We start from the raw sequence: 11,112 nt of genomic DNA, 5'->3' as shown, positions 1-11,112 counted from the left end.
CCCACCAACCACACCACACACACAAACACACTAACACACACACAAGCCCTCTAGCTCTCTTGTATATTATTTTTAGTGTGTAATAAAATATATTTTGGCCACATTACTCTCTTCTCTCTAGTATTTTTCGCAAAGCATTCTTGCTTAGCTAATTGAGAAGTTCAAAAAGGCTTACTTAGCGACTTGTGTGCTAAAAGTAGTTGTTTAAGTGCCGCACGAGTTTACTGCACAAAACTCTCATCTCGTGACAAAGGGGTTGCAAGGTAAGAAAGATAGGTTTAGTCAATTACTTGGGGAATACCCATGGATAATAAAAAAGGGAGTGCTATGTTCCCTCGGATCTGGATTAACAGTTATGTAGATTAGATCTATTAAACACAAACAAGCAAGCCATGCAAAGAAAGCATGAATGAACATATAACTAGTTACCCTACTTTTCTCTTACTCAATAGATGTATCTGCTACTATAGCTATCCAGCTGCCATCATTGAATGTAAAGAAGCTTCAGCCAACAAACTTGTGGGTAGAACATAATTTTCTATAATTGTCACAAATACAAAGACATGCTATTTGGGAGAAAGTAAATTAACAGAGTTGATAACCAAACGGTTAATAAAGTGCTCAATTTATGCTATTAGTTAGGCCACTTGGAAGATTAGTTATAACATAATCTTCACAACTACAGATGGTATAAAAAGTGGTGTAGTACAAATTCATTTGTTTTTAATAAGAAAAGAAAAATCCAGCTTAATATCTCTTAGATTTTGTACTTGTTCTTAGTAAAGAAACTCTGTGATTCTAAGCAAAATATCAAAACATTTGATTCCTTTCCAACTGAGAACACAGAGTAAGGGTCATATGGCTATCGAGCATCTACCATTGAAAGTGTTAAGCAGTTTCCTGAAGAGGCTTCGGCCTCACTATTTTCTAGCAAAACTGACTTTTCCACAATTCGCACATATGAGAAAGCAGGTTGTTGTGGGGAAGGTAAATTAACAATCTCATTTTTAAGCATTGAGACAACTTCCGACATGGTTGGTCTATCCGCTGCATTCTCTTGAACACATAAAAGGGCTACTTTAATGTATCTCTTTACCATCGGATATAGTGCTTCATTTTGCAGTGTCGGATCCAGCAGCTTCCAGGCTCTATCATCCTTCCACAAATTCCAAGCCTAAAGAAGAACAAAAAATTCAAATGCTAAATGAATAAGCTAGCCCTCATTTTAGTTCTGCTAATATATGAAATTCTTAACTTTTCCAATTCAATAACTAAACTTTGTTCTTTCAGTATTATTGCTAGATTCATTGTAATATGCTCAAAAGAAATAAATGAGAAATATTCTCACTTACATGGCCAAGAAGGGTAAGGGAATCAATATTATAAAAGCGGGTATTCTTCTTGCTACTGAGTGTTTCCAACAGTAATACTCCAAAGCTAAAAACATCAGATTTGATAGAGAAGAGGCCATGCAGAGCGTACTCAGGCGACATATAACCACTGAAATTCATTATTTCATCAAATAGACAACAATGCAAGCAAATGATATTTGCATGAGGATTTAAATAGTCTTAGGGATCAAATTTACTTACTAAGTTCCAACTATCCGATTCATATTTGACTGTAGTTCATCACCACCAAACATTCTTGCGATGCCAAAATCGGATATTTTTGGATTCATGTCACCATCTAAGAGAACATTACTTGCCTTGAGATCCCTATGAATAACTCTTAATCTTGAATACTGGTGAAGATATAGAAGCCCTTGAGCAATTCCTTCAATGATTCTAACACGTGTGGTCCAATCTAATATACCTTTACTAGCAGGATCTGTTACCATATCAAACCCTGAGGAATATTTATAATCTGAAATGATACAAGTCAAAACAATGGCTTCTAATAAAAGCTAGCGAGAAATTTAAAATATTTTTTTTCTTGAATGATGGGAAAAAAAGAAAAGTACCAAAAAGGAAAAAGTCCAAGCTTTTGTTAGGCATGTACTCATATATCAAAATCTTTTCGCCTTGCTCAATACAGTAGCCGAAGAGTCTGACAAGGTTCCTGTGGTGAAGTTTTGCTATAAGTATCATCTCATTTTTAAATTCTTCTACTCCTTGTCCTGACTTATTTGAGAGCCTTTTGACCGCAACTTCCTCTCCATTAAGTAGTTTACCCTGTTTTCAATTTCGTATTTCAACGCAACGGTCTATACTCTGTTTATTGCAGTAAAGTTCACAAGAATACTACCTTATAAACAGGTCCAAAGCCACCTTCGCCGAGCTTATTTTCTTCCGAGAAATTATGTGTAGCTGCTGATATACTAGCCAAGCTGAAAAAGATAAACCAAGATTCCTTACTCTTTCCCTTTGCAGCGCTATCTCCCTCACAGAATTCCTTTGCTCTGGTCATATTGCCTATATTGATTTCAAATAGTAACATATCTTGGCTTACTTCGGTTCTCCTTCTTTCTGTAAGCCGGCTTTAAAAAATATGAGCATACGTTTTCTTATGTGCACTGATAGACTCATAGACACAAAACATAAGAGTTATTTAAAAGAAGGTCACCTTTCTCTTTGAGCTTTCTCTTCCTTCCGTAAAATATGAAAAAAGCAGGAAGAATTACCACCGGAAGCGCAATTAATACCACTATCCATAGTGTCTTCTTCTTTCCTACACCAAAATTATATATGCTATCAAGGCTAGTCATTGGTAGAAAATAAATTCCCAGCTTCATTTTGCCAGAAAAACTGAAAGATAGCCAAATAACCCTTGCTTTGCGTTATTTTCGCTCTGTATTACGGTGGCTCATATATTTGATTTAATCGGACGACACTGCTATAACAGAAGTGAAAAGCTTTGCAATATCAACTTAAAAAATGTACCTGGTTGTGAAGCTGGTGCTCGTAAGTAGATAGACTGGCCGGTGAGATTTCCAAGTGTCCTTTTCATATCAATCATGTCCCCAAACCACATTAAACAGCCACTGCCTCCTCCTATTAGATTGGAGTTGCCGTAAGCTCTACAGGTGCAGTTCTTCAAGCACTCAGCCTCACATTCCTTAAGATTCATACTCTCATTTAACAAAACCTCTAGCAAGTCGGGCACTTGCATGTCATCAAACTTTATAAACTGGCTTCCACTTTTGCAATCTGACATTTGACTTCTCCTCACATGTTGTAGACAATGTCTGGTTGTGCTGTGATTCGGGTCTGAATCCCTTCAAGCATTCACACTTTGGTGTTTTGTTAACATTGCAAATACTGTTTGCCCCACAATGCCCATAATTTTGACATAAGTCATCGGGTGCTGAGAACGCAACAAGCCAGCTATAGCTTTCGTCACTCCATAGTAGACGCTGGACCTTACCTGATAGGTAGAGTTTTAAAATCGTTATGCTTAAACTGTTGTAGGGCTCATACCTGTAATAAAATTCATCTTCAGTATCCACAACAATTTGTTTATAAAGATATTGTATATATGTTGTTTGAGGGAAATACTTCGGTGAGACCAGACGTGATGAGCAGATGTTTGGTAGCAGAATTCTGCGAGCAGGTGTCTCCTGTAAGAGCCAGGTAGCAAGGGAACAGGAGCAGGAATATTCTGCTCGTCCACGAATATGCCATTCGCGAGGCGGAACCCTTGCTAGAGGCATAGGGTCACTCCCGCTAGGGTTTGAGGCGAGGAGACCCGGTCAACGGCAGTTGGCGAGAAGTGCCTTCCTATCCGAGAATCAAGGCACGAGGTCCATCTCCATTCGCCCATCATGAAGATAATGGGACATCCACATCCGAGCGTGGGGAGAACAACGGGCGTAAACTGCGGAAAACCGGAACTCAGAGGAAGCCTATAAAAAGGTAGCCAACGAAGGTAAAAGGGTTAGATTTTTTGCTATTTGAATTAAGAAAAGAGAGAAAACAACCTAACAGCCATAAGATTTGTGGCAAGCGTTCCCCAAACCTTCATATCTGACTTGAGCGTCGGAGGGTTTGCGCCGGGAAAACAACCGGCGTACTCTGACCTGTCTGTGTGCGCAGGAACCTATGGAGAAGAAGCTTTACGAGGAGAGATCCTGGTCGTGGTGAAGTTGATCGAGCAGAGACCCTGGTCGTAGAACGAGGAGAATCAGAATCTCGCATCAATATTTTGGCGCCGTCTGTGGGGATCTGATCAAAAAGCTTCTGTTGATAGCAAGAAGAGGAGTGAAGCAAGTGAAAAGCAATGGAGACAGGAGGAAGTAGTGCACAAGGGGGTGATATGAGGCTTAACGATTCCGTGACTCTGAAAGAGATAGCCAGTGAAGCACGGGAAAAAGCCATGTTCGACCGGATGGAACGGATGGAAAAGCAGATGGAGACCCTGACAACCATCCTACATGAGTTGCGGAGTGAACAAAGGGTAACCCGGGAGGAAAGGATGAGAGTTGGTGGAGTGGCACCAGGTCCCGATAGTACGAGGAGAAGTCAAACCACCGGGAGATTTGGTGGTGAGAGATGTAACATACCTCTGCGGGAAGTATTCCGTAGAGAGGAAGAGCAGTCCCCGGCAAGACAGATTTTTGACGAGGACGAGGGGGTGGCGAATGCAGAGGAAACAGTGCTGAGGCAACATTTACATGATGTAGAGCAAGAGCGGGATCAAGTTGCAGCACGTGACCCTGGTCGTGCAGTGCAGCTGGAGGAGGAAGTACGCAGACTAGCGCAGATAATTGACGACATGCAAGGGAGGAGCAGAGCTCCTGGTTGGAGGATAATGCTGGACGGAGAATCACCGCTCGCAGCAGAGATCATGAGGGCAGTTATTCCGAGAGATTTCCGCCTCCCAGACCTTAGATATTCGGGAAGAAGTGATCCGCTGGTACACATAGAGCGCTTCAACGACATAACTGGGGTACAAGGATTATCTCAATCCCAAAGGTGCAGGGTGTTCCCACTATCCCTTGAGGGACGTGCACGAGAGTGGTACAAGAAACTTCCTCGGGGCAACATTAAAACCTTCGAGCAGATGTGCCAGGAATTTACGGAGCAGTTTAGTGGGGTAATGGAACCAGAAGATGACATGATGGAGCTGAAAAGCATGAAACAGGGAGAGCAAGAAACCCTTCGGGAATTCATCAAGAGGTTTCATCGTGCTGTCCTCGACTTGGGAGCCTTCAACCACCCTCAGGCGTTAAGGGGACTGAAAGAAGGGGTGAAGATAGGAAGGCTGTGGTACAACTTAAGAAGCCCAGTTATTCAGACGTATGCGGCCGCATACGAGCAGGCTAAGAGAGACATTGAGATTGAAGAGGAGAAGGTCGCACGGATTAAAACAGACCAGTTAGAAGGGTTGGGGAGGAAAGAGAATAGAGCATTACCAGGGAATGGGCCGATCAGGAGGAAGGACCACCAGACCTTGGGTAGTGGAGCAGGAGGTCGGGTAACTGCTTACCAGCCCCATCAGAGGCCACCACAGTATCAGCGCAGCAGGGCGCAACCTCCTCGTTCCCCAGCTAGGGAGCCTTGGAGAAGGCATGATTCGGCATATGGTGGTCTTCATCAACATTCCCATGGTAGCAGAGGGAGCAGACCAGAAGTACTGCCAACGCCCCCAACTCAGAACGGAGCAAACAGAGAAATAGCAGTGCACCTGATCAACCAGAACCAGGACTATGGGCAGTATACTTCCTTGAAGATGTCCCTGGATGAGGTGTATGAAGCCATAAAGGATCGAGGGCTGTTGTGCCTCCCTGCCCCAATAACAAAGCCATCCAGCAGGAGGGATAGGGGACGTTATTGTAAGTTCCATGGCACTCATGGCCACACCACAGCAGATTGCAGGGATCTCAAGACCCAGGTTGAAGATTTGGTGAGAAATCGGTATCTGGACGAGTTTATAGATGGGACATTCCCAATGGTAGCATCAACAAATGAAGGGGAGCAGAGTGACAGGAATTTGAGGCGCGAGCAGCCTACAGTAAGGATGATAACTGGGGGCCCAACATTGGCTGGAGATTCCAACAGGTCGAGGAAGAATTATGCTAGATACGTCATGACCAGCAAAGAGGTATTCTTCAACACCCCAGCAGCCAAACGTGCAAGAGTTAGGCAAGTGCCAATCATGTGGACAGATGAGGATGAGGAAGGGATTTTATACCCTCATGAGGATGCTTTGGTCATCGAGGCCACTGTCGCTAGTAAGAAGTTTGACAGGATACTGGTTGACACAGGGAGCTCAGTTGACATATTGTTTAAGTCAACCCTGGAGGAGATGGGAATAGCAGACCGGAAGCTGGAATATACCAACACCTCCTTGAAAGGGTTTGAAGGAGGAAAGCTGGTCCCTCTGGGCGTGGTCGAGCTGCCTATCACGATTGGGAGCTCCTCGACGGAAAGGACAATGATACTGGACTTTGTGGTGGTGGATGAAGAAGGTCCTTACCAGATGATCCTAGGTCGGCCGCTTCTAAGGATGAGCAAAGCGGTATTGTCCATCCATTATCTGGCTCTCAAGTATCGGGTGAACGGGGTAGTTGGTGTGGTACGAGGGGACTAGAGAATCGCTAGAAGCTGCTACTCCTCGGCAGCAAATGAGGCAATGCAGATAACATCCCTTAACACCCGAGTGGAAAGCAAGAAGGGCAGACAAGAACCTGTAGAGGAGCTGGAGACAGTAAGCGTGGGACCAGAGAATCTGGGAACGACGATCAGAATCGGGTCAAAACATAAGGAAGAGCAGAAGCAGGAGTTAGTGAAATGCTTACAGTCTCATGCAGATGTGCTCGGTATTGAATCTTGATCTACTGACGGAAAAGAGGGATCAAGCAGCCAAGCGATCAGCCATTTACCAGCAGAGGGTTGCTCGGTATTATAACCAGGACGTGAATGTATGGCAGTTCAAGGTTGGAGATTGGGTGTTAAGGAGAGTAAATCAGAACACAAAAGACTCGACTCAAGGAATGCTCGGTCCAAATTGGGGGGGGCCATATAGAGTCAGGCAGCTAATTGGACCAGGAGCCTACAAGCTGGTCCGTATGGATGGCCACGAGGTGAAGCGCCCATGGAACGCAGCACATTTCAGGAAATATTTCCAGTAAGAGTTGTTAATATTTTCAAGTTCTTTCTGTTCGTATTTGCGGTTATTTATTTTATGTCCAAAACAAGTTCATGTAAAATCAAAACCTGTAATTAATGGAACGTCGAGGAACGTCATTCACTTGAAACTGTGATAGATCATCTAAGGCATGCAAAGGCTCACCAAGTCTCAAAGCCTGTTTTATGGCGAGACAGAAGCCAAGCATGCCAGGATCTGCTCGACCACGAGAAGGCTAGCAGAATCCCAAGCTTTGAAGAAATCATCTAAGGCATGCAAAGGCTCGTCAAGTCTCAAAGCCTGTTTATGGCGAGACAGAAGCCAAGCATGCCAGGATCTGCTCGGCCACGAGAAGGCTAGCAGAATCCCAAGCTTTGAAGAAATCATCTAAGGCATGCAAAGGCTCGTCAAGTCTCAAAGCCTGTTTATGGCGAGACAGAAGCCAAGCATGCCAGGATCTGCTCGACCACAGGAAGGCTAGCAGAATCCCAAGCTTTGAAGAAATCATCTAAGGCATGCAAAGGCTCACCAAGTCTCAAAGCCTGTTTTATGGCGAGACAGAAGCCAAGCATGCCAGGATCTGCTCGGCCACGAGAAGGCTAGCAGAATCCCAAGCTTTGAAGAAATCATCTAAGGCATGCAAAGGCTCGTCAAGTCTCAAAGCCTGTTTATGGCGAGACAGAAGCCAAGCATGCCAGGATCTGCTCGGCCACGAGAAGGCTAGAAGAATCCCAAGCTTTGAAGAAATCATCTAAGGCATGCAAAGGCTCACCAAGTCTTAAAGCCTGTTTTATGGCGAGACAGAAGCCAAGCATGCCAGGATCTGCTCGGCCACGAGAAGGCTAGCAGAATCCCAAGCTTTGAAGAAATTACCTAAGGCATGCAAAGGCTCGACAAGTCTCAAAGCCTGTTTATGGCGAAACAGAAGCCAAGCATGCCAGGATCTGCTCGGCCACGAGAAGGCTAGCAGAATCCCAAGCTTTGAAGAAATCATCTAAGGCATGCAAAGGCTCACCAAGTCTCAAAGCCTGTTTTATGGCGAGACAGAAGCCAAGCATGCCAGGATCTGCTCGATCACGTGAAGGCGAGCAGAATCCCCAAGCATCGAAGAAGTCACTAAGGCATGCAATGGCTCACCAAGTCTCAAAGCCTGTTTTATGGCGAGACAGAAGCCAAGCATGCCAGGATCTGCTCGACCACGTGAAGGCGAGCAGAATCCCCAAGCATCGAAGAAGTCACTAAGGCATACAATGGCTCACCAAGTTTCAAAGCCTGTTTTATGGCGAGACAGAAGCCAAGCATGCCAGGATCTGCTTGACCACGCGAAGGCGAGCAGAATCTCAAGCATTGAAGAATTTTCCAAGGCATGTGGCGAAACCATATGCAAGCCAGAACTTGCTCAATCAGACGAAGACGAGCAGATTCTCAAACGAAAAATAACTCATGATTACAACACAAGAAAGTAATCAAAAAATATTTTTTAATTATTTAATAATTAACAGAGGAGAGAATCTTCACAAACATGGTTCATTACAAGACAAGAAATACATCAAGAAGATGGTGGATCAGTAAGCCAAGCAGCGTCGGTGGGCTGGGCCTCCTCAGGTGCAGGGGGGGTATCACCAGTTGCGTCCGGGGGGGTGCTTGCCTCGCCAACATCAGCAGGGATTGCATGAGGAGGAGAGCTTTCCTCCTCAATCACGATTGGCTCCACCCCTTGGGCATTTTCCTTGGCAACCTTTTCCAGTCCCACGCGACTAAGAACCACTGAGTTTCTACTGCTGGTCCATTACATTACGCAACACCAGAAACTGGGGGACCGGTGTTTGAGGGAAATACTTCGGTGAGACCAGACGTGATGAGCAGATGTTTGGTGGCAGAATTCTGCGAGCAGGTGTCTCCTGTAAGAGCCAGGTAGCAAGGGAACAGGAGTAGGAATATTCTGCTCGTCCACGAATATGCCATTCGTGAGGCGGAACCCTTGCTAGAGGCATAGGGTCACTCCCGCTAGGGTTCGAGGCGAGGAGACCCGGTCAACGGCAGTTGGCGAGACGTGCCTTCCTATCCGAGAATCAAGGCACGAGGTCCATCTCCATTCGCCCATCATGAAGATAATGGGACATCCACATCCGAGCGTGGGGAGAACAACGGGCGTAAACTGCGGAAGACTAGGACTCAGAGGAAGCCTATAAAAAGGTAGCCAACGAAGGTAAAAGGGTTAGATTTTTTGCTATTTGAATTAAGAAAAGAGAGAAAACAACCTAACAGCCATAAGATTTGTGGCAAGCGTTCCTCAAACCTTCATATCTGACTTGAGCGTCGGAGGGTTTGCGCCGGGAAAACAACCGGCGTACTCTGACCTGTCTGTGTGCGCAGGAACCTCTAGAGAAGAAGCTTTACGAGGAGAGATCCTGGTCGTGGTGAAGTTGATCGAGCAGAGACCCTGGTTGTAGAACGAGGAGAACCAGAATCTCGCATCAACATATGTAGCAGCATCTTCAAAGCGAAATCCATTCCATGGTCCAAGACGGAATAACCTCACCGATCCACTGTAAATACAAATTTGAGGCATCACATGAATGTCAAGTCTTAAAGTAAAGTTTCCTGGGTATGGATCATTAATCGTTCTCCACGAAGTTTGATAAAGTTCCCCGCCAGTCTTTAAATCCCATCCCAACTTCATGCCCGGTAACAGAGTGTCTGATGGGTAGTCAAAGCTCTGCCACAGATAGCTTCCTTCAGAAGTATTACTGCTAAAATTGTCCCTTAGAACAAGGTTTCCGGTATCTAACAGCTGTGCCACTGGACTTTTTAGTTCTCTAGACACGTTTGAAGACCAGATAGTCCCATTTGCTTGGTTGAGAAGGACAAGGTTCCCATTGTTGCTACTAGCTAAAACTCCATGTGGATCAAGAATTGGAGTATTTCTATTAGCAACCCAAACAACTGTGTCATGGCTCATCTGGTACCATATTCCCAAGTACATGTTCTTTGAATTGCCAGGAGATAAGAAGCCGAGCTCAAACCTTTGAGACGATGAAACCAACTTCTCGCCATCACAGATGAATGTTGCTGGAGTTATTGTATCTGCTGCTAACGAAAAATGCAAGGTCAACAAAGAGATCAATGAATTAATGATGTAGAAGCTAAAAAGGTTCTCCATTCTAAAACTGGAAGAAAAATGTCTAAGGCAGTATTTACTTTCTGGAGTGGGAGTATGGAGTGTGGATTCCTCCCACTCCAGTGTTTACTTACCTTAAAAAATGGAGGAGTTGGAGTGGGAATCCGTGGGTCCCACCTAATTTTGGAGAGGTGGGAGTGGGAATCCCACTCCCCCCTCTTCCCATTTTATCCTTATAAAAATAAATAAATAAATAAAATTTAATAAAATAAATAATATCATATTTAATAAAATAAATAATATCATATTTATTAAAAATAATAATTATATCATATTTATTTTATTAAATTTAATAAAATAAAAAAAATATTATATTTAAATTAATAATATTAAACATTAATTTTAATAAATATTAATTATTTATTTAATTAATAATAATAAATATTTTATTCTAAAAAAATATTAATTTTGTACTATATTATCAATAATAATATTTCATTTGTGTTGCTATTATTAATAATTTTTATTCACATAATTTAAATTTAAATTAATAAAAAATTATTATTTACATAATTAAGAATATTAGTAATTATTATTAATTTATAAATATAATAAAATATTTATTTTATTTTTCAAATATATTCTTTATTAATTTTTTAATTACAAATTATAATTCTGTACATAAGGATAAAATTATAATTTAAAACAATTTACTCCCAATCCAGGACAAAGTAAACAAATAATTAGGATTCTGATTGACAATCCATACTTTCATTTAGTCTAAGTAAACACCCTACTCTCACTCCCACTCTACACTCCTAATCTAAGAATTCTCACTCCTCAGGATTCCCACTTCAATCCAAAAAGTAAATGCAGCATAAATGTTTTGAGATTGATTGAAATTGAATTCATAACCATCTTCT

The 11,112-nt window shown here is 42.9% G+C and overlaps 1 pseudogene; it reads right to left on the bottom strand.

Annotated features, from left to right (window-relative positions):
* Positions 1-862: 862 nt before the first annotated feature.
* Positions 863-10,231, bottom strand: LOC18053913 (annotated as a pseudogene).
* Between the last annotated feature and the right edge of the window lie 881 nt (positions 10,232-11,112).

Source organism: Citrus clementina, unplaced genomic scaffold (genome assembly GCF_000493195.1).
Source record: "Citrus clementina cultivar Clemenules unplaced genomic scaffold, Citrus_clementina_v1.0 scaffold_1, whole genome shotgun sequence".
In the NCBI taxonomy this organism is placed as follows: Eukaryota; Viridiplantae; Streptophyta; class Magnoliopsida; order Sapindales; family Rutaceae; genus Citrus; species Citrus x clementina.
Note: the sequence above shows the minus strand (reverse complement) of the source record. Positions and strands in the feature narration are given on the sequence as shown.